Source organism: Empidonax traillii, unplaced genomic scaffold, assembly GCF_003031625.1.
Source record: "Empidonax traillii isolate 1590-97213 ecotype Southwest subspecies unplaced genomic scaffold, ASM303162v1 scaffold147:size910788, whole genome shotgun sequence".
In the NCBI taxonomy this organism is placed as follows: Eukaryota; Metazoa; Chordata; class Aves; order Passeriformes; family Tyrannidae; genus Empidonax; species Empidonax traillii.
The window spans coordinates 754457-775954 of record NW_020955340.1 but is presented as its reverse complement, the minus strand read 5'-3'; the positions used below and the strand labels follow the sequence as shown (position 1 = coordinate 775954).

The 21498-nt window shown below is 42.7% G+C and overlaps 1 protein-coding gene and 1 long non-coding RNA gene across 7 annotated transcripts in view; one reads left to right on the top strand and one right to left on the bottom strand.

The window, feature by feature from the left end:
- Positions 1-21498, bottom strand: part of BACH2 (BTB domain and CNC homolog 2) — a 187534-nt gene that overhangs the window by 122021 nt on the left and 44015 nt on the right. Inside the window, exon 3 of one of the 6 annotated variants that reach the window (XM_027884478.1) lies at positions 3541-3596. The exons of the other annotated variants lie outside the window; for them this stretch is intronic. The gene's annotated coding sequence lies outside the window, so the exon portion shown is untranslated. The remainder of the gene's footprint in view (positions 1-3540; positions 3597-21498) is intronic. 6 annotated transcript variants of the gene reach the window in all.
- LOC114057789 lies at positions 4785-11639 on the top strand. Its single transcript, XR_003571302.1, has 3 exons — positions 4785-4893; positions 6184-6242; positions 11529-11639. It is a non-coding gene; the product is annotated as an uncharacterized LOC114057789 (long non-coding RNA).

Below are 21498 nucleotides of genomic sequence, written 5' to 3'. Positions count from 1 at the left end.
TCCTTGGAAACATCCATCCTTGGGACTGCTCGGCTAAAAAACAGTTGCATTTTTAGCAACATATAACATGTTCACTTGCTAGCAAACAAATTTACTAATTATTGTTACTAATTCTCCTGCACATTTTTTCTTCTTTGTATTGTCACAAAAAAATTACAATCACTTCTACTGCATGCTAAATCTGCTGTTGATAAGTACTGTACTTGCCTCTGATACACTCAGACCACAACAATTCCACCAGCTGCTCTGGGGACATCTTTACACTATGCCCATGCATCACCAAGAGTCTAGAGAGCAGGCAGGGCTCTGCCAGGCCCCCCATTATTGCTTTGGAGAAAGAAGAGGATGTTTGGCCATTGATTCCTCTGTTATGAAACCATCCCTAACCTCGAGAAAGAAGTCTCCCTGTTAGTAAGCAGATGTCAGGCTGAGGAATTTGGTCTAGATCTGCTGACAGCTCTTATCGCAGTAGTTTTCTGTTGGTAATACTGTGTAATTGTCATTTCATGTACTGTGTTTGAAATCTAGTTCAGAGCAATCGGCCACTAATTGGTTCCCAGTCTACAAGCTATTTTTCTGCCTTGGAAGTCATAATTAATGCTACTCCCTCCGAGTTATCATCATCTTGCCTCATGAATATATTATAGCTTTGTTTTCATTCTTAAGATTGCTCTTCATCAATTCCTGGTCACAGACAGTTTGCTTACTCAAAGGATTTTACTTACTGTATTCCTCCATCTCTTTCACCTGTGCCTCTTTTGTTGTTGCAACCTTTCTTCCAGTGTTCCAGAAACCTACTTTCTGTGGCTGTTTTTTTCCCAAACCTTTCCCTGAAGAACTCCTCAGAGGCTTGCCTGGCTGACGGTTTTTACCAAAGCAGGTCATATCATTTCACCCACGACAGAATCTGCTACTTACCTGGCAAGCATGTTGCTGGAACAGCTACTCTGCCATCTTCCTCTGATTTGCCTCTTCTTCAGGGACATATTTTTGCCCCTGCAGATGAAGCCCCAACAACAGGGTGTTGTATTACTGTTTTTCATCATGATCATGACTTTTGACCAGTTTGGTTTGGGTCACGAGACTCAACAACCTCACCCTCAGTGAGGTCAACTGGAGCCTCGTTTGGGTTCAGGCGGTACTCGTGTACTGCCAGCTGCTAAAGGATAGCAGCTGTTTTCCTGACACTTACATTCTACTTGATAAGGATGTTGTAAGATGAAAAGATTGCGGAGTACTCACATTTTACAGTAACAGCAGCCATTTCAATACCTGCCTTAAAAAAGAAACCACATCTTACATCTCAGAAACAGCCGTGTTCTGTCTCCAGAGCTGCTGTAAATTGTTCATACCTTCCTCTGCATGACATTTTGCACTGCATCCCTCCCTTGTCCCCAGCACACTAATACGTTAGTAATTATCACCACCCAAATTTTATGCAGGTTCATGTTAGGACTCTCTAAATACAGTGAACCATAGAAACTTAACACTTACCAGAGCTGGGAGAAAAAATTCAGACAATTTTTTTTTGGCTACCGAACTAGCTCATATTTTTCTATACTTACAGTTCTATTTGTTTCAGCAGATGGAGAGTGAAAAGGAAGATCCCTTTTGCCAACAATTTATACTACCTCACACGAGAGATGTTATCTACATTTGGGCCCCACGTGAGAAAGTAATTTTGGACCTGACAATGGGTAAATTGTAAGGGAAGAGCAGACTTTGCACTTGGATGGCCAAGCCACAGGCCTGAAATATTAACATTTAAAAGTCAGACTCAAGGGAGAGACAAAATGGGCCAGCAATGTTGTACAACATTGCAGAAGCCCAGTCTTTCACAAAGACAAGCTCTACTGGGGGAAAGGAAATTAAACCCAGAGGACCAATACCTGTGACTTGCTAACTTTTTTCCAGAGCAAAATTAAAGGGGGTAACTATCAACCAAACAGGAGATGAAAAATCTAGACCAAATCAGGATGTTATGGGCTGCTCTAGAAAACTGCAGGATGGACAATGGATTAGGTCAGTGCATTATCTGCATGGAGGTGTCATTCTTGGCACGAGTCAGGTTAGTGAACGGAGTGGGTAGGGAAAGAGAAGAAAAAAACAACAGTTCAGGGTTAAAAGGAGTCCTTTGGTTAAAAAATGAGGAAAAAAAAGTTATTATCCAAGATATTCGGAAATGAGTGTTAGTCTTTTAATCAGGACAGAAGACAGAAACAGGGAAGACAAAGAAGCCATATTAAGAACATAAAAACCAGATACCTTAATGGTATTTGAAGATAACAAGCTCTCGGGCAGTATAAATACAGGCTGAGCAACTGTAAACCATTCATAGCTTGCTTTAAAAAAGACAAACCATCCCCATTTCACCTCTTCATGTTAACACACTGGAATAAACAAACAGCCATGGAAAGACTAAAGCAAACAAGGGACATGGGCTGTGTTAAAAACTTTCTTGTGTAACCCCGAGCAACTACTTCGTGCCTCAGCTTATACACACGTAAAAGCTGTGTACACTGCAATAGGTGTCTGTAAGATAGGTTTAAACAAAATTTATTGCTTAAAGCTTGCTGTTTAGTGTATAACTTTGAGAAAAGTTTAGTAATTTTGCCATTTACAGTTATCTGGTACATCACTTCTCCCTAGAAACATGCTTTTTTCAAAAGTACCAAGAGCATGAAAGTGCCCTGTGTTTCTGAAACGGAGAGACTTGAATCCACTTGTTCAAATCTAGACTTTAAAAAGCAGCAAGTGCAGACATGGAAAGGCAAGGACTGAAGCATCAGGAAGCCAAATGAAGCATCAGCTCAAACTGAGTCCCAACACCTGTTCCCAAAAGCAAGAACTTTGAGATACGTGGGAAGCCCAGAGAGCACACAGGGCCATCTCCTCCTTAGTTAAACTCCTGCACTTCTCTAACTCTCCTGCTTTCCATTTTAGCACCTGTTAAGCAGACAGAAGATGAAATACTTGGGGGAAGACTTCCCTGCAGAAGATTTTTATTTTGTTCTTCATTAGCAGGTAGGCAACAGCCATAGGTATCAACGTGGGTGAGCACATGGGGGTTTCATGGATGACAGAGCGTCAACGTTTATTCCCAGGAGACTCATCTCTCTTATTTGACGCCCACGTTCACACTGCAATCACAACTGCACCAGCTACAGTTGTCTTGGAGCCTCTGCTCTCAGTAGACTCAAACTCAGGATCCTTTATAGTAATGGAGAGCTTTACCAACAACTCTACCTCTAATATCATCTCCCAAGAAAGTACTTTTCATCATGTGTTTTAAAATATATATTAATCTGCTTAGTCTAAGCACTTATTCCTTACCAATTTCATATAACAACAGCACTAAAGAATACCAGTGATACAGGAGCTTTTGATGTTCCAACTTGCTTACAGGACCCAAATCTAAGAGACAGCAACACTGCATTGAGAAATGTCACATCAAGGTTTCCAGTAGCTTCAACATTTCCCATTTCATTAAATGAAAAAAGAGCCAGAGAAAGGAGGAAACCGTATTTCTGCTCCACTTACTTGACAAACGCAGGAAACTGCGTATAGATCAACTGACACAACCTCTCTGAATCTCACTGAAACACACAAACAAAGCAAGATCAACCCGGGCAACTACAGTTTGCTGCCATGGTTTAAGCAAATGGCTTAAAAAGCAGAAGGCTTTGGATACCTTCACTGAATGCTTCCAAATAATGAATAACTGCACACAAGTATACAGTGAGCAGCAGGTTTCGGAATTCAGTGCCTATCTATCTACACCAGTGGTAATCAACAGATTAACTCTGTATGACAACTTAGCTACAAGTCTCAGCCTGGAAGCACTTCCCTCCCCCCTGTACCTAAATCACAGTCAGAAATGCTCCAAAGGAGATTAGGGAGACGACTTTGCCATGCACAAAGCGCTAATCTAAATGTGTTCCTATTTAAGTAGGTGAAGGTTCTAAATTTGACTGAAATGGCGATGTTTGGTCTGGCCCTTTGTGTTTTTCAAGATTTATGTAAGCTTTTAAAGCCTCTCATTTCTTTTAAAGCAGGTTTCACTATCCCTAGAAATGTTTTCTGCTCTTAGCCCTTTTTGCTATAAACATACTGACAAATTGCACATACACATTTTATGCTGAATATAGGAAAATCACAGGGTTTGTGCTTCACCTGCTAGGTCTGAAACAGCAACAGCTGCAGGTGATGCTCTGGCTTGCACCAGCATTTGGTAGCAGTGTTCTAGCGTACAAGAGGGATGGCTGCTTCATCAAACAACGTGCTCTGCAAGCTTTTACACTAGGCAAGGAGATCCCAAAATATAGGCCACTGCGTTTCTTATTTTTATCCATACAACACTGTTAAATCAATGGGATTTACATGGATTAGCAAAGGACAAACTTAGCCTATTTTAGTAATGGTAAAATGACATTAAGATTATAACCCATCTCCCACTCCCAAGACTAATTACTTCCCAACTCAATGTATCAAAGGCTCTTTTTGCCTAACAGAGTCACGTCAAGTGAAAATAAAATAGTGGTGTTTTTTTCCTTTTTTTCTTTTCTCTCTTTTAGACATGATGGATTTCAAAACCGAAAGAATTAATTGCTTCATTTTATTAAAGGAGTGAAAAAGCAGCACAGGCTGCTATGCTGCTTAGCTAGAAACACCAGACTCTGATGCTGCTGTCAGCTCACTGAACCCTAAATCATGACATCACAGCTGGCCAGTGTAATTCCTTTTGGAAGATGGGGCTCTCATATACCAATGAGGTAGCTGTTCTCCCTCCCAGCTGCTCCTGATATTCTCACATGTGAACAATGGCGCCTGTATGGGAACATTCAGAGAAAATGTCACCGAGGTTCTGAAATGATAACCAGAAAACACACTGCGGTATTAGTTCTGCTAAGCATTATAAAAACTTGAATTTTAGTTTTTATTAGCTTCTTCAAGGCTGAATTTCTCAGAATGATGTAACTGCTGCCTCAAAATCATCTGAAAATGTTTTTTTGGTCCTAACACCAAAGCTCTACATCTCCCCTCTGCTGAGCTACGTACAGAATAGCTAATCTGAGATCAACTCACACACTGGTTTCAAAGGCACACAAATGTAAAACCGGCTGACGCATATCTAGGACGATGCAGAGAAACCTGTTTTGCCCATGTAGGGACACAACTGCTTTGTCATTGTGTAAGGAATCACCAGCCACCAAAAGACACGTGGCCGCTGCCCGCCTGCATGCTGCTCCCAGTGCAGGGCCGCCACAGGCCAACTCAGGCCAGCCTAGCCCACACCTAAAGTGGGTGACTCCATTTGTAGCTGCTGGCAAAACAAAGGACTTACTTACTTTTAGTACAGTGAAGATTAACTAAGGGCAGCAAGTTCTTACCGTGGAGCCCACACGGACAGTGGTTCAATGGCTGCCCCTCCAAATACCTATCCTCAAGTGCCTGGCCAGGGGCTGTATCTGCAGCTGTGGCAAAGCCCAGGGCAGCTCAGGCTAATGGGGTCCTGGTGCAGGTCCATACACAGCTTTGTGGTCCCAGGGTGAGCATCTCCGACAGCATACTGAGCTGAACTCCTGGCTGTCATCAACCAAGACTGGTGGTTTTCACCGCATTTTCCTCCAGAAGGCAGTTTATTCTGTCTGCTTTGTTTTAAGCTGCTTGCCCTCACCACTCCCCACACTCTCTGAAAACGAAGGCTGATTTACAGCCTCTGTCCTAAGAACTGCATCTTCGCAGGTCTGCATGTGTGCACTACAGTTTAAGTACTCTGGGACTGCTCAGAGTGAAATGCATAAAATGCTAATGTATTACTAGACTCCTACAATATTTTTAAATAGCATCTCCAGTATATAGAACTATTTTACAAGCAAGTCAGTGTTCGATGACACCAAAGATTTTTATTTTATCTTTTAAAGTTTAAATATCAGAGAAAAGTGGGTGTTGATAGGATCTGCCAGCAGCACAAACAAAATGTATGAATCCAGACTAGAAATGAAACAAATCTCTCCACAACTGGCAAAGTAAGGCAGCACAACGAAAAAAATTCCACAATACACACCACCTTAAAACTATTGAACAAGCAAGTAGAACAAAGATTTCAAGGCATATTTGGACATGCGCTTCTTCAGGCAACATGTCAAACCCAGTACCTTCTCCTCCCCTTCTCCTTGACAGATGGTCTGACTGGGCCCGAAGCCACACCACCAAGCTGTGATCCTGGCAAAACCCACAAGGTAAATAAGGTTGGGCATAAAGTACAACTGGATGGGAGGCATGTGAGTGCTCAAGGATGAGATGCTGGCAATTCAGCTAGCAGCACAAACTGTTCTGAAACAATGGTTCAGTGCAATGCCAAGAGTGCTCTAGAGGTAACCACTACATAGCTAGGGCTGTATCCATCTCCAGTTGAAGCTCATGTGTGTTTAAAAGGTTAAATGCTTCAAATTTCCTCGGTAAATTCTAATTATCTTAATTTTTGTTCAAGCTACTATAAAGAAACCCCAACAAAATCCTCAATTAACGTTTATTGAATTTTGTTTCTCCTGTGCTGCTAGTGTGGCATGAAGATGCCAGAAAGTGCTCTTTTGAAAGACCAGACGTATTTCATGGGTACCAAAGCATATATACATGTGCTTTGTAAGAGCAGCTGATTCCCTCAGAGCTAAAAAACACTGAAGTGATGCCAAGTCATATTATTTGGGCAATTTCTTTTGTTTTAGCATTGTGTAGTGGAACCATCTGCACAAGAACCAATCAATAATCAAAGCCAGCCACTGCCAGATGACAAATCTCTCTGCTTCTCCAGGTTTAAATGTCAAATTATTGGTGCCATTCGAATTTTGGTTTGCTTTTAACTTCAGATCAAAGCTAACATAGCTGGGAAGACAATACTTTCCACACTCTGCCTTGCCCCCCTCCTCACTGCTCTGAAATCATCTGTCTTGAAGCCAGAAGTCTAAATAGAGTGTAGGGTGAGTTCAAAACAGGGAAGGTTGATGGGAGTCTACTGCCAATTCCACTCTGCAGTCACAGCTTGCTCCCACAGCTCCATTAGCTGCCTGCAATCAAGGGCAGACGACTCAGTCCTGCTTGCTGTCCAGGTTTAATAGGTTCAGCTAGTTAATGACCAATGGCTAGATTGCATTCCAAGACTTCACATCATTCACAAAGCAATTAAGTGTACACTTCTTGGGCTCCTCCAGGAGCCCGAGAGGAGTGCCGTGTTCGACTGAGAGGATCACTGCAAGCCACAATTTTCGAAACTGAATAGCACAACACAGTGGGAAACTGTCAGAATATTCACCTTCTTTAAGTATCATGCTGAATGCATCATTCCTTTTCCACATGCCTCTGAAGGGCTCCCTTACCTGTACACCCCTGGATTATAGATTGGTCTTGCCAGATGAAACCAAGATCTGTAAGCCACGGGGAAGCATCTCAAGTTAACAAAACAGATCTTTACTTTGAAAGCCACTGCAAAGGCAGAGGTACTTCTTATATACATACCTTTTACACGTTCCCAGAAGGGAACTGCAAGGCACCTTGCAAACAACGTAACACTTATACCCAGATTTACAAAGCTTAGAAAATAAGCGACCTGAGTCCTTGGGCATTCCTCACAAAACCAGGATCATGTCCCCAGAGGACGAAGTTACCTCTGAGGGCAGAACTGGGGGAAAAGCAAGTATTTCTTTTTGACTTGCACATGCTGATTCACCCCCATGCTCTTGCAGTACTTTAGTGTCACTAACATATGTACCATTACTGCTGCAATGCTCCTACCAAGTGTTTGTGTCTTTTTAAACTCTTACTTGCAGGGCAAAGATCCTACTTTTACAGGGAGGTAACTTCCCTGGAAGTACAAAGGATTCTCAGCCTTAAGTGGCTAATTCCCAGTTGGACCAAAGCTGGATCCTCGACAGACTCTGTAAGGACAAATTCTTACATCTGCAGGCTGCCTTTTACAAGCTGTCCGGCTGAACCTGAGGGAGGAAGGAGTCCTGTTGGCAAGGACATGCTACTTTAATGCGACCAGGAGAGCCATGATCACAGAGCTAGTGAGTAGATGGATGGCAATCACTTTGAGAGAATAAGAAAAAAGAGATGCTGGTCATACATTCTTCTCTTCTCATCCCATATACAGCACTCACAGATGAGACTTAAAATGCTGGATACTTAATGGTTTATAAGACTGTTGCTAAAAATAAAACAACAACAACAACAAAATACCCAAATACTCAAGGTCCCTTCACAAACTATTTCTGTAAATCCAGGAATCAAATAAATCTACCTTGGACAAAGGGATCATTTGAATTTTTAAGAATCAGATTCCATTTCTCTGAGCGTACCTGGGTAAAGTCAGATGAGTTTAAGGAGAAAACAAACAAAACCCCCTCTTTACTCATTTAGCAAAAAAACTTGTCATTAAACTTCAAAAAAAGATTTTCACAACAACACAAGACTGGTCTTTTTACTTTAAATGCAAAACCTTGGTACAGAAAGGAAGCAGAGCTGAAAGGTTATATAAGTTTTTTCTTCTATTATTCTCCATTTCCTTTCCACATGCCAGTCAAAACTATAAAATACTTGTGGGACAAATGCAGAAGGCACAGTTTCACATTCCAGAAGATCTATTTCCCTGTGCTGCATACAAGCCAGGCGACCACCCAGGAAAGTCAGGGAAACATGCTTTGGCCCACCAGTGCTGCAGTCTCAGAAAAGCCCTTCTCCACCAGGGCTCTGCCCTGTATTTTCTATGAGAAGTAAGCACCAAACCTGACAAGCGGCCGAGACTGTGGCACCATCACCTCTAAGCCTGCCCTGAAACAGTACTGACAAGCAGATCTGCATTTTCTCCTCTTGAGAAGTCGTGCCAAGTGCTAAAATACTTTGAATAAACTATCCAAAAGAAAGAAAGAAATAAAAAAAAAGGGGTAGATAATTGTAATATGGAGGCCTGTAATACTAGGTGCTCTTTACTTCTTAAAACCCTTCCATCCCCTGTCTCTTTGCCTTCCATTACAATATTGTCACCCCAGTTTTATTAGGGAAATGAGAGCAAAGATGGGTCATCTACAGTCTTGGGAAAGGGTAGGACCAGCTATTTTCTCTCCCTAAGAGCCCACGACAATGTTATTTTCTTTTCATACATCAATCACAGAAAGGTTTGGTAACTGTTTCAGAGTCACTAAAAATTAATCAGTTTGTCACAGGCCAAGCTGGTTGAGAAACTGCTGGCTGGAGCAATAGAAGTAGGCAAGACTTGCCTTCAACAAAGAAGGCAGCATTTGGTTTTAGTTAACTGGGTAAAGGGCAGTAAAACTCAGCCAAGTATTTATTTATTGGACTGGAGTGCCTTCAGCAAGAGAGGAGGGTGAGACGGTGCATGGTTTTGGTTTTTGTAGTCCCAATCTTGGAAGAGAGGTAAGTGAACTCTGGTTTCACTTTTGGAATAAAATAGCACAGAAAATCTTTGGTAGAAACAATGATTTATGAAGGGGATGTTCTTCATGCGTGTGTGTAAAACAGAAAAGGTCTAAAAGCTCTAAACCTTTCCAAGATGATTCCTTTTCTATGACCTATAGGACATTATTTTTTGCCAGCTCACAACAGTCAAGAGCATGAGGAAGCAACAACCCACTAGTGAGATTGTTGCTTTGTAGAATGATGCTTTCAGTTCAGCAGTGGGGAATGCTGACTGTACCCTGGGTGTCACTAAACTGTACTCTTGGATCTCTACAGGAGGAAAACCAAATAAATTTAACAGAAGTAACAAGTATAAATGGAGCTTTACGTAGTCTTGACCCAAACCTACACTCAGAGGTCTTGCTACTGGACAATACATCAGTACAGGCTAATATGTGGACCTACCAGTTGTGACCTTATTTGGCTCTTAGCTGTGTCCCCCTACTCAGTGTGAGGGTAACATGACAGGGGTGAGCAATGAGAGACTCACAACTCTGGATTCATATCAACTCTGGTGACCACAACTGACTTTCAGATCATGGCTGAGCAAAAACACATGGAGGTCCACCTGAGGATGCTGCAGAGGCTCACTGGATGTGTGGCAGGAAGCAAGAAAAACAATAAAGAGGAAAACTGGGATGACCTTGCAGTGTTTAGCTGGGACCATCAGGCTCTTGCAATTCTGTTTATATTCTTCCACCACAATGAGGTGTTAGGAAGCCCAGGATGGGAGGGGCATGAAGATAAAAAAAAGAAAGAGGAACCACTTTTTTTTTTTTTCTGATGTGTGCGATCTATTCAGGTGAATCTTTTTTACCGACAGGCTCTTTTCCTGGAATCAGCACGGATGCCCAAATGTCACACACCAGGGCCCTCTGATAAACACACAGCATACCTCAAATGTTTAGGTTATGTTGCCTGTTTGTACTACGAGGTTTTGATGGGAATTCTGGAGGTATTAGGTCATTTTTTACAGAGACATTATTAAAACCTCCTGGCTTTTTCAAATTTAGAGTCGTTTGGTTGAGGTTTGTTATTTTCAAACTATTACAGTAATGTGCTGTAATGTTTACCATCTGAAAAGTGAGACATTAAGGATGGATCTTTATTGACATCCTTCTCATTTCTTTCCTTGGTCACCTTGCATGCACCAATGGATTTTGTACAGAGGAATGCTTTGACCTGCAGATTTCTCTCCACCTGCTGCTGCTCCTTGTCCAGTGCCACAGCCACCTCTCTCTCTCTAGCTTCTGCTGCAGCTTTCTATTACTGAATGTCAGGGTCATCAGTGTCACTGGCTGACATGATTAGTGCATCTGACATTATACCACTGCTCTAAAGGAAACAGGCAGAGGGCAAAGGGAAAAAAAAAAAACCACCCAACCCCAAACCTGCAGCCATCCTAGGCAAAAGGGACCAGGCTCAAAGAGATATTAGTGATCTCAGTCTTTCCAGTTAAAGAGAAGGTCCTTGCACCATGATAGACACATGTAGCATTTCAATGAGCTCCTATGCTTGGAAAATTGGTACACTTCTGCCTGCCCCAACACATATCCTAGAGTGCTCCAGTTCGCAGACATTAAAGGCAAAGATTGGAGGAGGGGGCACATAATGGTTAAAAACAAACAAATGAACCAACACAAAATAAAAAAACCAAAAAACAAGTCATCAAAAAAAACCAACCTAGCATCAGACAGGAGATAAAGCCTGACCTGTGATTCAGCAGATTTGAATGCTCAGAAGTACAGCAGCCTGTGCACTATTGAAAGACAGCAGCAGTCCATTACACATATTGATTTGCAGCACTTTGTCAGCACTAATGATGTTACCTCATTAAAAGAGATAAATGCCCTACTGTTCTACCAAAAGCATCTGCTCCTTCCTTTTCCTTGCCTGTTCTCCAGCACGACCCTCAGCAGCAGCACAGTGAAAACAAATCAAAATCCAACACTAAACTTGTTTAGAGCCACTTGCTAAGGCTGCTTTTTTGTTGTTTTAATATTAATGTTTTTATGTAAATTTTTTTAATGGTGTTATTCTGTGTTTCCTACCAGGCACCTCTTCTCTTGATACTGAACCATCACATCAAAGGAAAACAAAGCCCTGTGAACCACCATGGCCCATTGGTTGTCAAAGAACTTCTCAGAAAATAAACTAATGTCTACCTGGAATAATTCATTCACTGTTGGGTAAAACAATACAGGCTGGAACTTCAATCACAGCAGGTGAATTAAGTGCTAGGTAAGGCGGTGACAATGACTTCTGTCCGTTAACACCCTACCATGTGTAGCCACACTCAACAGTTTTCTTCCAACAGATTCCTCACTACATGCAAAGGTAGCAGTTTACCATAATGAATGTTTTATGCATTATTCCTTTGTGTATAGGGTCTCTAAAGCACACATTATTAAAGTCTACTAAACTCTCTATTTAGCAGAATTACCAATATGCCTTTGGGGAAATTATTACAATGAAGCTGTACCGGTATTTAAATTCCAGTTGTTTAACAATCTTTTCCTAATCACCAATCCAGGTATAAACATAAAAATGCATTCAGACTTCTTCCAGCGCGGCATAAACATGTCTATGAGCTGCTTATGGAAATTTATTTTAAAAAAATGAGAATTTCAACTTGTCATGTTTTTCATAATTAGCCTCAGACAGCTACTGCTTTAAAGTAATGGGAACTCCGTCCTGATCCTCTTCACCAAGCAGAGCCCTCCTTGGGTTCTGTAATATAGTTAAGCCTGGTTACAAAACCAATTAACTATTTGCATCCATACAATTTCTATCAACCTATCAGTATCTGCAAGTTATCAGCCTAATCAAGGAAAATGTGGCCAACAAGGTCCCATTCTTTACAAATGGCTTTTCTATGAGAAAGGATCTGACCTGGATACAAGGGATGGAGCAGTCCAAAAGCTACTTCAACTCAGTTGTATGCCCAGGTTCCTCTCTGGTCCAGATACTCAACTATCTGAGTTGTACATAAAGCAACAACAGAGCAGCTACTAACTGTTGTTTGAGCCCCTCGGACCATTTCCACTTTTAATCTGCACACTACAGCAGCAACTAACTACTCTGTAAATGTGGTGGTTTCGTAGCAAGGAGTCAAACTTGGTTCTAAATTTGTAAATGTGTATCTGTACCTCCTGTGATAAGAACAAATATTTTTCCAATGGGAAGTCTCATGTTTCTCAGGGGAAGAGCATGCAAACTTCATCATACTAGAAATCACAGGATTCAGCTTCTGGGGAGAGGGGGGTGGGAGTAGAAGAGAACTAGGTCCGAACCTTTCACGTTTCCCCCATGACCTTCAATAAATCACTGTGTTCCTGCCTCCGTTTTTCATCAGTATGAACTGCTCAGGTTCTATCTATGGGGCAGTCAGGCTCTCCAGCAAAGACAACCAAGCCAGTGCCTAAGCAGATGTCTTGTCCTTGCCACTACATTACACTGGCAGTTATACAGTTTCAACACCAGTTCAATTCTCAGTCACCTTCAACAAAGAAAACAACACTAACGTATTGAAAAAATGTTGACAACAATCTCCCAAAACCAGTGGGCATAGAAACAGGATACAAGTCACAGAGTTGCTCAACAGGGTTTCACATTATGTGAAGATGAAGAATTTAGGCCATCATACAACTGCATATTTTGACAGGCCAGAATTCAAAGTACAGATAAAAGGGGGACTAAAGTCATCATTGGAAGCTGATATGTGCACTAAACATTTTCCTGACAAGTATGAATCAAATACTGTCTGCTCTTTTTGGTTCTAAGGCAGTCCTGGGCAATGAAGTTGTTTCTATCATGACCAAAAGTCCTTCAGGGAACAATCCTTGGAAAAAAAGCACAGCGAACAGGTGGGCATATTTTAGCCATACACAAATTCCTGTAAATCAATGAACAAAAGTACTTCCTTTCTCCAGTTACAAACCCTGAGCCAAATCACCTTCTCTGTTTTACAAACACAATCTCATTGACTTTGCTCAAGTTACACATGCACAAGAGCAGATTTTGTTGTTGTGTGCCATGGGAGACCAAATCTCCCTTAAGTAAGAAAGGAAACAATCTGTTCACCTTAAATGAAGTGGGATGAGGAGCATCCCTTTCACCTCTAAAAAGGAGACATATGTCTAACAGACAAAGGGAAAACATCACTAATTTCACTTCTTCAGTTTGTCTCTCCATTAGGAAAGACTTGTATGCTTTAAAAGGCTATGTTTTTCAGGCTTTTAAGGTTACTTTATGCGACTGCAAATCAGAAGACTAAAAATATCAGTTGTTGGCTTAGGGAAGTCTCCAGTGTTTACTTCACTACCCATTAAAAAGTACCCCTTTCATCCTGTTTGACAGGCATGGTAGAGATCAAGGGTGCAGCTTTAGTGCCTGAAATTGTCAGTCCCTTTTTCCTAGCACTTGCTTCTTTACCCCAACACTAGTTTCATGACTACAAGGTGAGATGCCTCCCTGAGTTGCACAAAATTCAGCTACATCTTTGGTTTGTTAGTTGTTGACTGGCTTCACCCCATTGAGCAGCTCATGGTCAGCTTCATAAGCACCAGTGCTGGTGGCAAGAGGGAATGGGGAAAGTGTTGGCCAAGGACAATGTGGGCAGAGAAAGAGGATGAGCAGCAGGAATTGGGAATGGTTTAGGCTGCCATAACACCTCTAGACCCTGATACATGCCAGAAAACATAATAGGAACAGACGACACAGCGCACAGTGTGGCATTTAACATGGGGGCACTGCAATACATGTGGCTAATGTTCCCATCTTGTTATGTTGTTGTGTTGATCACACCAGATGACAGAGATCACAAAAGCACCTGGCATTGTACTCAATGTCACTTTTCTTCCAAGGTATGGGGTGTAGGCCTTCGTTTGTTACTGTGGCACGTGGACCAGCAGCCACCCCAGACAAGATGTCAGTTTGTCTCTCCTGCCCCCTACTGTATGTGGTGGCATAATATGTGTCACCAACTCATGTGTGTCTCCACTTCTGCTTGGAAAAAACAACCTTCAGTTCTTCTAGAAATGGCGCTGCATGCATATGGAGACTCTCTGCTGTCACCACTCCTCCAGCAATGCTATCCAGCGTTTCCTGATGAAGGCTAAATGCAGCCCTTTGAGCACTACTTAACTCAATGGTGCTTTAGGGTTAAAATTAGCATTAAATACTAAAAATTCTCCAGAGTTTAGGACATGAACTTCTCTCCCCCTTTGCCCCATGGGGAATTAATCACAGAAGATTTATTTTAAACAGTGAACAGGCCATGATGCCCCATAAACCTCTGTCCCTTAATTTGCTGTTACTTCCAGTGACAACACTCAAAAGGGGCAAAGCCCAGCAGAAAAATAACTTCTCACTGAGCGTGTGACTGTCAGCCCGTGGGCAGGGGTGAAACTCTTGCTGCACTTGAGCTGTGTAACCAAATGAGTGTCACTCAAGAACAGACCTGCCAGATGCAAGAGTCTGTTTTAGACCGTGGTTTACCCTTGTCCTTTTAACCTCTTGCTCTCAAAACACACATCTGAGCAGGTCTGGCTGTGCCACGCATACCCTCTGCAGCAAAGTGCAACCCAGATGTCCTCCCCACGTGGTCCCCCTGCCTACGACATCAGTGGCTGCAGAAGGGGTTTCACTGACACTTGTGCCCAAGCAGTGCATCCAAGGAGGAGAATTCTTTAACCATAACCATCTGGGTTCTGCCATCCAACAAGACACCGTTAACCATAGCGAACGGCATCGAGAAGGGCAGCAACAAGTCTGAGCTGGTCCAGACTCGTCCAAGCCCACCATGGTGGCTTCAAACCCATTCACGGTACTACTAGGTGGAAGCCAACAAACAATCAACCTAAAACCAATTAGACAGATACCCCATGTTAATTATGTATGCCGACCTCCCAGAACACGACAAGTTTATTTTTCAGTATTTCATTATTAATTTTGAGAAAGCATTTAAATAGAAAACAACAAGCTGAATTTTCTAAAAGAAATCTCATTATTTTCTTGTAAGAAGCTAGCTGGTGGGTGCTGGTTTATTTTCCCATATATGGCATTCCCTTTTACCTAATCAACAACTTGGGGCTCTATGACAGCAGCTATCTTTGATAAAAGCAGTATTCTGATGAAGGAGAAACACATCCAACATTTGCATGATCCAGTAAGCTATCAAATGTATTTATTTATGCTGTGACCACAGTAATCAAGAGGTATTAAATGTGGAATGGAGCATCAGTTAAATGCATTTTAAATCTGATTTTTCACTGGTTGCAGTGAGGAAATTGTTGACTAGCGGGCTCTTTAGGGTCTTTACAGGCTGCAGTTAGAGAAGTGGATACAGAAGACAAATCGCTCCACTCCTGCAAAAGCAAGTCTTACTTTTGCAAGTAGTAGTGGTTCTTTCATCTTATCACTTAAAATTTGATCAAGTGAGAAAAAAACATTAATATAATTCAACTCACACATAAACTTCTCTGAAAAATGAGGACATCTCTTTTCCTTAAACAAATCTGACAAGGCTATAACTAAAAATATTTGTGTAACACACACAGTTCAGTATGAACACAGGAAAACAACTGGCATGAGTAACCGGAGTGTCTAATTTCAGCTATTTAGCCACCAAAATGCCTCAAGAGCTGTGACACATCCACTTAAAAGCTAAATATGGCCCACAAATAGATATTAAACATGAATGAATTTATCAAGAAGCAACAGTATGTTTCCATTAATCGTACAAAGGCTGCAAACAGGTTTAAAAAAAGATATTTCTACAGCACGTGATCAGAAGAGGTTTTTGCCGACACCAATTTATTTTATTATGAAATCAAGGCAAAAAATGAAAGGATCACATTAGCAGTTAGTAACGCTAACTCTCAGTGAAAAGCTAATGGAGTGAACAGAGCCTTAAACCAACTATTTTTAACACAAACTTGAGAGACCTGCTACTACAAAGGCAAACTTGAGAGACCTGCTACTACAAGGATGCTTGGACATCCTTGCTAGAAACTCCCAGACAACTTTTAAGGTTCCCTAAGGATGCTCCAAGGGAATTCAAGAGGCCAATTCTATACACAGACATGTGGACCGATGTCTCACTAAACCAACAGGCAAAGTTTAATCTCCAAGAGAACTTTAACCTCTGCTGTGCTTGACCAAATGGAAGGGAAAGAGATGTAAGCTTGTTTCATCTATGGCCAATGGACACCTTCTAGCAGAAATGGAAGTCGGATAAAGAGCAGGTAATAAGCTGCTCCCAGAGTTTCCCTTGCTTTGAGAGGAGTGGAGCAGCTGGGAGGTCTTTGGAGCAGATTCTACAAACAAGCCGTTAAGAGAAGATACTATCCAGAGGGCTCAACAGGAGGAAAATGGAAGCAGGGAAATCACAGTTAATGGGATTTGGCTACATGCAAAACACAGCTAGGTTTCGAATACACTAGAAACGGTCCTGTGCTTCACTGCTGCACCAATTCATTGCTGGATGAGAAAATTTACACAGATTTAAAGCTCCAGAGAAATTTAGATTAATCTTTTTAGAATAAATGTCGCCTCTCCCCTGGGATGCTGTCTAGGTGTATACATGAAGAAGCGGAAATTGCCACCACTACATTAGAAGTTCTATGATTTGCTGTTAGGGGGAAGGTGTCAGGCTGGAGATTTATTTATTTTGAGGTTATTTCCTACATCCCATAACTGAGGGCTTGCCACATTCATTTTAGATACCACCGCAGACTACTATAAAATTTGCCTGAGGGACAGAATCCCTATCCAGTCCTGTCAAGAGGATAATCTGAGGTCAAACATAAATGGTTACCTCTCTTTCAGAGCATCTCTCCTTGGCACAACATAAGCAGATTGAGCAACCTTAGCAGTAGGTTCTCAGTGGCTCCCTCACCAAGGAGGAGCCTCCTGCTCATCCTCAAACCTGTATGGCGGGAGTTAGTTGCTTAAGGCAGCAATAAAAGAAAAACTGCCATAGATGACATCCTCTACCTCTGCAAACTGATGTCAAGCATGGGACATGATACAACATGCATGAACTCGATATTCATCCCTCCTCAGATCCCAAAGTAGGCAGCACCTCCTCTCCTCAGTACGTGAGAGGAGGGAAGAGACCAGCAGCAGAGAATTTTCTAGTCTAATCATGAGACAGACAGAAGAATGGAAATGATAGGAGAAGTGAGATAAAAGAATTAGAGGGCTGATAGCATCAGATAGACAACACACTTTTAGAAGAAGGAGAGGAAGTTGAGCGGCTGTGAAGGAGGGGGAAGGAAGAGTAAGGCTGATTTTCCCGATAGACAGGTCATGAACAGTTCCCGAAACCTGCCGAGCTGGGCTGGTTGTCTGACGTAAAGATGCAAAGAGCAACACACGTGGCATCTTTGAAACGGAAAAAGGAGACGTTGAGGAGCGGGGCACTCTGCAGGGGAATTAAAAGCCTACAAGTCTTCTAAGTGCCATAAATAGAGATGAAGCTATTGAGCTTTCAACCAATAACAAATGCAAACAGTTAAAAATAAGTTTTGCAGAATTGTCCACTTGCACAAAAATCTTAAAAACTGGCTCTTCAAAAATGTCTTTTCTTTTGAAAATCCCACACCCACTGCTGGGAGATTAGCTTTACAAAGTGAGAATTTAACTGGAATTGCAGCTCTGAGTAACAACAGGAAATGTTGCTCACAGCAACAGAAAATGTAGGATAATTAGGTAGTTTAAGGAAGAGGGGAAAGAAAGTTACAATAACTATGCAAACAGAATAAATAACAGGACCTCTTTGAGGATCTTGGAGCAGTCTAAAGCATTCCCCGTTAAAAGCTGCTGTGCTACAGCCACAGTTTATCACACCATCTAGGTCCCAAACCCGGCTGTATTTCTCATTTCATACTTTTACCCTTCTGCTGATCCTCATACCAGACATTAGCTGAGGGGTAGGGACCCCATTGTGGGTTTCTGCAGTGCAGGACCCCAGCCGGGGCTTGGGGTGTTGCCAAGTGCTCCTTCAACATAAGTAAGGTAGCGGCCTGATCAAGAGACAGGGAAGACAAAAGGTTTCCACCAAGTGAGAAAACTCGTAAGCAGAAGAAGTGAAGGCTCTCCCTGCACTGAACTTGCTGTGCTCAGTGGCACAGCCCGGCAGGGCAAATGGGCTGGGAAAGCCATCTTTCAGACAAAAGCGTAAAAAGAAGCAGGACAAGTAAAAGGGAAAGACAAGGTCAAGTTAGAGGGAGGCAGGCTCCACACAAACCCTCCACTCCCCAGAGGAAATCACCTCAACAGGCACTGCTGTGGAGTCTGCAGAAGATGCTACTCATCAGGGGAAAGGGTCATGTTAAAATACAAACCCATGTTTACATGCTCCTGCAAGTTCTGTAACTGTAGCTGAGAATTTTAGGAAATGCTTTGCATTGGATTTGTTTTATTGCATGTTTTCCCACCATTTCCAGTTCCAGTTTCTGCTCCTACTCTTGATTTTTAATCATCACTGGGACAAAACAGCAACATTCAGATGCTAAGAAAACTGGAGTAACTGGGAGTTATATTAACAATACTTAAATGCAGTCTATTTAAAGGTTTGAACGCATCTTGTTAGAACACTGCATAAATTAACCCAACCTAATTCTCTGGGATGTAACAAGATCTGAAAAGCTCCAAGTTTCATGTTCTCTCTTACCACCCACTTAAAAAACCCAAACCCAACATGCTGGGGTTAGCTCAGGTTGCAAACGAAAACAAAATTCGCATTCAACTGAATAAATGTAATTTACTCCCTGATGCAATGAAGATGATGCCACAGCCAGCTCAAAACCAAAACAAGAAAAGGTTCTCTCCCACCCCCCCTCCATGCACATCCACCCTCATTTTCACTGTTAATGTTGCCCCAGTCCAGCCTGCCCACTCAGGATCTTTCATCACTCCCTCCATCCCTCCCCACCATCCAAAACCATCGCCGGATGGAGCGAAGCGCGCCCCGCTGCCACTGGGCTCCCAGTCTCGGCTGCCCTGCTTGCACTGGCGGCCAGACAAAGCAAACTCCAGTTGCATCACGGAGCAAACTCATTTTCCAGCAACCTCCCAGCCCGGAGTTTACCGCTACTGTAATCCGGTGCTGTCAACAACGCCGCCTTTGTTGCATGCCCGCGTGCGCCGCTGGCTTGTTGGTTGGGTTGTTGGTTTTTTAAATTTTTATTATTATTATTTATTTTAAGGAGAATTTTTGTTTTAAATGAGTAATCTGTTTTCGAGTGATTTCTCCTCTGTGCTGGCTCCACCCTATACTGTAAACGAGACATTACCTTATACAAGAATGAATCTGCTGCATTCCTCTGTCTAGCTGCCTCGCAGCACATTTCCTACGCTCGCAGCAGCCCCGGCAGCACACGCTCTCCCACCCCTTCCCCCCCACCTTTTTCTCTTTTTTCTTTCTCTTTTTTTTTTTTTCCTTTTCACTGCCTCGCTGTGTTTTTGTGTAAATGATCTCACATGACTCAACAAATCCATCTGCCTGAAGCAGGCCAAGTTTGGAGCCTTCCCAGGAGGGAGGAGAAGAATTGCTTTGTGGAAAGGACCTGGAGCTTTGCCCTTTCTCTGGCTCAAATTACCCGCCTGTCAGGCCTGACGGATTTGGCTAAAAATAAAAGGAAGCGGGCCGTGAAAAGGAGATGAATGAGCTCAGCAGTTCCTTAGATAACATGGGTCTGGTGTCGCCCAAAGATCCCAGAGCAGGAACTTCGGATGCCGGACATGTAAATGCAGTGCTGCAGCCTCAGTGAATTCAGCTGCTCGAGGATCAAAAAAAAAAAAAGGAACAAAAAAAGGCAAAACCAACCATATGCTGTTGGAAATAAATGGATTAAAGACACTCAGAACGAGAAAACTGCCGACTGTAGGATTTAGGCTTGTAAACGGGGAGATTTACAGGGTTCCCAGTGAGGAAAGGGGGTGTGGGGGGTGTGGCAGGGGGCTGTACATGATGTCAACCTCCCGCCCTGACCGAGGAGCCTCAGCATCCTTCCTGCAAATGCCTGCCCAGTGCCCGCAGCGGGTATTAAGCACTTAGTTTGGCAATGTAATGACACACTGCAACAATCTGTAATGCGAGGCAGTCAGCAAAGCCCTGGCTCGAAAAGCTCTTTCTCCTAACCATTAACCATATGTTTGGCTCTGCCGCCGCCCAAGCGAGCGGGTGTTCCAGCGCACCATCTGGTTTCTATCCACACAAGCAACTGCAAAGCACACAGTATTTCCCTCTGGAGCTGCGTCTTCCTCCCTGGCCCCTGCTCCCCGCCCGGCCCCCCACTCCTCCGCTCCTCGTCCTCCTCCTTTGCCCCCTTCCAGTGGCGACTTCACCTCCCTGTCCCATTGATGCTCCAAAGGTGAAGCAGAAGAGTGGGGATGCTGTGCTATGCTGCCCTCCGTGAGCTTACACCCCTGCACATACAAACACACACACACACACACACACACACACACAGAGGAATTGCATCCTGCATCACTGATGCTTGGGGTATCACATTAAAAAATAAGTGTGTTCTTGACTGGTCCAGGAGCCACTGCAGTGCCCATCGCATCGCACTTACGCACATGTGCGCACAGGGACTGTTCAGTTTGGATTACATCCACTCCATGCTGACACTGCAGAAGGACTTCAAGAATGTACCTAACAACAACAAGAGGACAATTAGCAGTGTTATCTCCTGCTCCTAAGTAGGGTTTTCTATGCGCATCGGGTGTTGGTCTCCAATCCCACCAAATTAAGAAGACTCTGGGGGGGAAAAAAGAAGAAAAAATAAGGAGAAAAAGAGGAATGGAATGAGAGAGTGCTGAAGAAAAAGGAATGAAAATATTTACTTGTTCTGTGATAACTAAACAAGCTCTTTCTGGGAGTATAAAAAAAGCTTTCAAGTGTTGTATTTTAGAAGGCCTTGTACCATATGCTTACTTTACGATTTTATGAATTCTAACTACTATTTATGGTTTTAAAGCAATTCCATCATTCTCTTTACTTCTGAAGTACCT